We start from the raw sequence: 5,990 nt of genomic DNA, 5'->3' as shown, positions 1-5,990 counted from the left end.
ACTTTTACTTTTGACGTGCCAACACATCATTCATATGTTGCTCATTTGGAGTTTTAGTGGAAAGATTTTGTGTGCATCTAGCACAAGATTTTTATAATAACCTGTACGAAGGTATGGTGTCACTGATTTCTTTATGGGTTAATCTGGCATTATTTGTCAAACGGTTTGTAGCTCCATTTGTAATGTTATTACAGATCTGATGATGGTAACATAGTTTGCCGAAACTGCGTATCCGCAATACAGTGTTTTATTGCCATCTTGTCTATGAAGTTTTTCTTCTCTTAAGGAGGTTAAGAGGCCACACCAGAATTTGGAGGTATAACTACATTATATTGAGCTTCACGGGAAACTGTGGAAATACTCCGCAAAAACTGTGGTAGCAGCAGACATGTTTTCATTAGCGAGCCTGGAGAGCTCACTGACTTCGGATGTCGACCCGTCATTGGATGACGCGTAACAAATGAATCAGGGAAGTGTCAACCCTTCTAAATCTGTACAGGTAATGCAGGTATTGATTGTGAAGTGGAACCGCGAAGGAACAATACAATTAAATCAAGACCAGGAAGACCTTGTGTGCTGATGGACGAGGACCACCGAACTTCTCGGAGGATAACAGTAAAAATCGCATGAAATAAGAGGATGGAGTCATTTCTGAGTTCCGAAGTTTATCAGTTGTCCACTTAGCCCAATGACTGTTCTTACGGAGTTAAAATGAATTGGGTGCAGTGGCAGAGCAGCTCATTATAAACGACATATTTCTGTAGCTGATGCTAAGAGACGTCTGAGGTGTCTAAAAACAAGTGATTTGGACTGATGAATCATGCTGTGGTCTGTGGCAATGAAAAAAAAAAAGAGCGTATGGCATTGGTGGCTGGGAGACCACTCGCGGGGCGGTTCGGCCGTCGCTCCACAAGTTATTTAACGCCACTACGGCGACTTGCGAGTGAATGAGGATGAAGTGATGATGAAAGACACACAACACCGAGTCATCTCGAGGCAGAGAAAACCCTGACCCCGCTGGGAAACGAAGCCGGGACCCCGTGCGCGGGAAGCGAGAACGCTACCGCAAGACCACGAGCTGCTGACTGTGGGAAGGAAATGCTAGGGTTTGGGTTTGGTGAATGGCTGGGAAACGCCATCTGCCATCATGTATAGTATCTACAGTGAAGTACAGAGGAGGTGGTGTCACGATATGAGATGTTTTTCGTGGTTAAGATGTGGTCCACTTATTGCGCTCAAGAAAACGCTAAATGCGGAAGGACATGAATATATGTCATAGCATTGCGTACAGCACACAGTAGAGGAACAGTTCAGAGGCCCTGATCGTATCACCAGGACAGTACACACTCTCACAATTCAGCATCCGTAAGGCAGCAGTGTGTGAACAATAATATTCCTGAAATGGATTGGCCTTTTGTCAGAAACTGAATCCAATGGAACACCTCTCGCATGAGTTAGAACGTCGACTTCCATCAGACCCCAGCGTCCAACATCACTACCTTCTTTAGTTTCGACTCTTAAGGAACACAGGGCTACTTTTTCTTCACAGATATTCAAAGTCGCCATTAAAAATGTCCCCAGCAGAATTCGACACGTTGTCGAGGCGAAGAGTGGACGCACCACAAATAATAAGTATTCGAGCCAACGGCCTTGCCACAGTGGTAACATTGGTTTCTGTCAGATTACCGAAGTTAAGCACTGTCGGGCTTGGCTAGCACTTGGATGGGTGACCATCCGGATCTGCCAAGTGCTGTTGACAAGCGGGGTGCACTCATCCCTTGTGAGGCCAATTGAGGAGCTACTTGATTGAGCAGTAGCAGCACCAGTCACGAAAATTGACAACGGCTGATATAGCGGTGTCCTGACCAAATGCCTCTCGGTTTTTTAAATAGATATCCGAATACTTTTGATGAGACAGTGTACGTTGAGGCAATAGGCAGACTCCGTAGCTGAGCGCTTTACCTGCCTGATATCAGAAGCACACAGGTTCATTTCCAGGTATTGCTAGGGATTTTCGTTTCCTGGGAGGACTAGAAGGGGGTGCACTAAGGCTTCTAAGAGCACTGCGGAGGTATTCGAGTGCGAAGTAGCGGCTCCACTGTCTGCAAAGTCGACAACGGTCTGTAGAGTGGTATGCTGATACCATGCTGCCCCCTCTCCTCCCATATGGCATGGTGGGCTGCAATCTTTGTTTACAAGTTGAGGCATGGAGCAGAACGTCTACAATGAAATTACATTCCGCCCGGTTGTGGATTTGGCAGACATTTTCGTGTACTCACAAGAAAATGAAAATTATAGAGAAACTGACAGGTTGTATGAGACCACGTAAACACGAAGATAGCGTTTCGTTTGCCGAATACTGCCAGCACGAATGTAAATGTATGCAGCAGAATTTCGGCATTTTGCGAGAAACTGCGTACATATGCTTGAAACATGGTACGTTGTGTATTTCACTCTTTCCAAATCCCACTTACTTTTAAGGTAAGTTCCGATACAAACAGTGTTCTGCTTTCCATCAGCAGTAATCGTTCTTTACGCACGTATTGTTTTTAATTACCAATCTGATGACGCCGATGGCAAAATACATTGTTTTCTGAGACACAAAAATAAAAATTGTGCGATAAGACAGAGTAGTTAATACACATTATTATTATTATTTCCAGTATAGCCTGCTAACTCATGAATACAAGGAACTGGATTCCGCAACTATCCATAATATCAATTTTTTTCGGTAGCAAGACAGCGAAACTAAATGTCCAAGAACTTCTAGAGCAATGGATTGTACAATAATAACTTACATTTTCAGAAATTTTTTCACGTTAACCTCTTCACACCTACTCTCTATTCTTAAGGATGTCTACTGCAGTTAGTAAGCCACATGTATCTTAAATATGGATGATGTTTTTCCAGACGCTCCAGAGTTCATCTCACATGCGCTGCTTTCCGCATACCAGCCCCCACAAAGAGGACTTCTAGGGTATTTCATCCCTATGGTAATCCACAAGCCAAATAATCCGCAGATGGGTAGTCGAGAGCATGTAACGTTTTTTTCTAACTGGACCGTCATAATTTCAAGCATGGAGTTAGTTTACTTGTAAGTAAGTAGGGAAGGGACAGACTGAACACGACAACACATATAGCGTTGTGATCTCGCAATGGATGCTTGGCCGATCACGTGGAACTACTGAGATAACCGTTTTCACGTCTCTTATGAGTAGTGAGGTTCCAGAACGGCCAGACACCAAATGGTGGAATCACAAGTATAGGCTAGTTCTGGTGACATCCACTCAGGCGATGAAAGCCATAGGATGGTGACATGCATAGTATCGCGTATACAAGGTATAAAAGGAGAGTGTATTGGCAGAACTGTCAATTATACTCAGGTGATTCATCTGAATAGGAGTCCGACGAGGATTAATAGTCTTTGAACGCGGAATGGTGGTGGGAGGTAGACCCACGATAAATTCCGATTTGACAGTCGTTAGGGAATTCAATATTCCGAGATCCACAGTGCCAAGAGCGTACCGAGAATACCATATTTCATGCATTTCCTCTCATCACGGACAATGCAGTGGCTGACGGCCTTCACTTAACGACGAAGAGCAGCGGCGTTTCCGTAGAGTTGTCAGTGCTAACAGACAAGCAACACTGTGAAATAACGGCAGAAATCGATGTGGAACGTACGACGAACATAACAGCTGAGACAGTGTGGGTGAATCTGCCGTTAATGGGCTAAGGCAGCAGACAACCGACGCGAATTCCTTTGCTAAGAGCACAAGATTGCCTGTAGCACCTCTCCTAGGTTCGTCCTAGACAACTAGGAAACCGTGGCCCGGTCAGATGATTCCCAATTTCAGTCGATAAGACCTGATGGTAGGATTCGAGTGTGGTGTAGGCACTACGAAGCCAAGGACCCAAGTTGTCAACTGTGCAAGCTGGTGCTGGCTCCAGCATGGTGTGAGCTGTGTTTATACGGAATGGACTGCGTCCTCTGTTCACGCGGAACGGATATTCGACCAGAAATGGTTATGTTCGGCTACTATAAGAGCGTTTGCAGCCATTTATGGACTTCATGTTCCCAAACATCTATGGAACTTTTATGGATAACAATGCGCCATGTCGCCGGCTACAAACGTTCGTGATCCTGGGAACTTCGAGCGAAAGATTTTGTCACCCAGATCGACCGACATGAATCCCATCGAACATTCATGGGATATAATCGAGATATCAGTTCGTGCACAAGATCCTCCATTGGCTGCTGTAAGCCGGCCGGAGTGGCCGAGCGGTTCTTGGCGCTTCAGTCTGGAACCGCGCGACAACTACGGTCGCAGGTTCGAATCCTGCTTCGGGCACGGATGTGTGTGATGTTCTTAGGTTAGTTAGGTTTAAGTAGTTCTAGGGGAATGGTGACCTCAGCTGTTACGTCCCATAGTGCTCAGAGCCATTTTTTGACTGCTGTAACTATGGACGGCTGTCGAGGCAGCATGGCTCAATATTTTTGCGGGGCTTGTTGAGTCCATGGCATGCTTACTTTCTGGACTACGGCAGGTAAAGGATATTAGGATGTATCCCAAGATTTTTGTAACGTCATTGTATGAAAAATGTCGTGATACTCCTACAAAAATAATTTAATACAATTTATGCAGCGTATGAAATTTGTGGTGACGCTTACTATAGTCAAGGTGAGCGCTGTCACCGGAGTGACAAACACACGGTACCTTCTGATTCACAGACATCTACAGAAGATGTAAGGTGAGTGGGAAAAAAGTGTACTATGCGCCCGCAGCGTTTGTGTCAAATATCTGGCTGTTACAACCTGTCCAATGAGGATAGAAGCCGTTGGGAGATAGGTGTATGCGAGGAACGACTGTTTCTGGCCAGCATGCTCCTTAAGCAGACTGTGTTCGTTACTTTTGAATACATTGTGGGAGTGAACAGTGATCAATGTTGTTACAAATATTTACTATCAAAAACAGCCTTGATCACAATTCATTTATTCCGGTGACCGGTTTCGACCACTACTGTGGTCATCTTCAGATCATTGAGTAAGAACCTCCCTCTGGTGGTAACTCATTATAGTAGAGATTTACCAGCTGAACGAGGTTCTTACTCATTGGTCTGAAGATGACCACAGTAGTGGTCGAAACCAGTCACCGGAATAAAGAAATTGTGATCAGGACTGTTTTTGATAATAAAAAACAAAAGACTGTGTGCGGTGCGCCCTGACCTTGAGCGTTGGCGGCCGGAGCGCCGCCGCCCGCCGCCGCCGTCGCCGCACCGTCCGCCGCCCCCGCAGCCCCCGCGCCCGCCCCCGGCGCCGCCCCCGCTGCCCCCGGCGCCTTGGGCTTGTCCTGGCTGAGCAGCGTGCTCTGCGTCTTGGAGAGGCCGATGCCCGCGGCGCGACCCGCCATGCCGGAGACGGCGCCCGCCGACAGCGCCACCATCGACTGCATCTTGCGCTGCTTGGCCTCGCTCTTCTTCTGCATGTCGTACGCCGTCTTGTAGATGCCGCCGTACAGCACGAACAGCACCACCAGCGTCGTCCAGTAGTAGCCTGACAGGGACGAGAAAACACACACACCAACACATCGTAACGCTATAAACCGATTGGTGTAGAATGCACCTCATCGTTCCTACTGAGGAGAAATGACGTATGCAGTTCCACATGGCTCTATCTTAGATGGTCTATCGTTTCTGATGTACACTGAAGCGCCAAAGAAACTGTTATAGGTATGTGTATTCAAGTACAGAGACACGTAAACAGGCAGAACACGGCGCTGCGGTCGGCAACGCCTATATAAAATAACAAGTGTCTGGCGCAGTTGTTAGATCGGTTACTGCTGCTACAATGACAAGATTTAAGTGAGTTTGAACGCGGTGTTATAGTCGGCGTGCGAGCGATGGGACACAGCGTCACCGAGGTAGCGAAGAAGATAGCGATTTTCCTGTACGACCATTTCACGAGTGTACTGTGAATATCAGGAATCGGG

General features: G+C 46.6%; 1 pseudogene; it reads left to right on the top strand.

Moving 5' to 3' along the window:
* The first annotated feature begins 1,640 nt into the window (after nt 1-1,640).
* LOC124719290 lies at nt 1,641-1,759 on the top strand (annotated as a pseudogene).
* Nucleotides 1,760-5,990: the final 4,231 nt, after the last annotated feature.

This window comes from Schistocerca piceifrons, chromosome 10, assembly GCF_021461385.2.
Source record: "Schistocerca piceifrons isolate TAMUIC-IGC-003096 chromosome 10, iqSchPice1.1, whole genome shotgun sequence".
Lineage (NCBI taxonomy): Eukaryota > Metazoa > Arthropoda > Insecta > Orthoptera > Acrididae > Schistocerca > Schistocerca piceifrons.
This window is presented reverse-complemented; position numbering and strand designations above follow the sequence as displayed.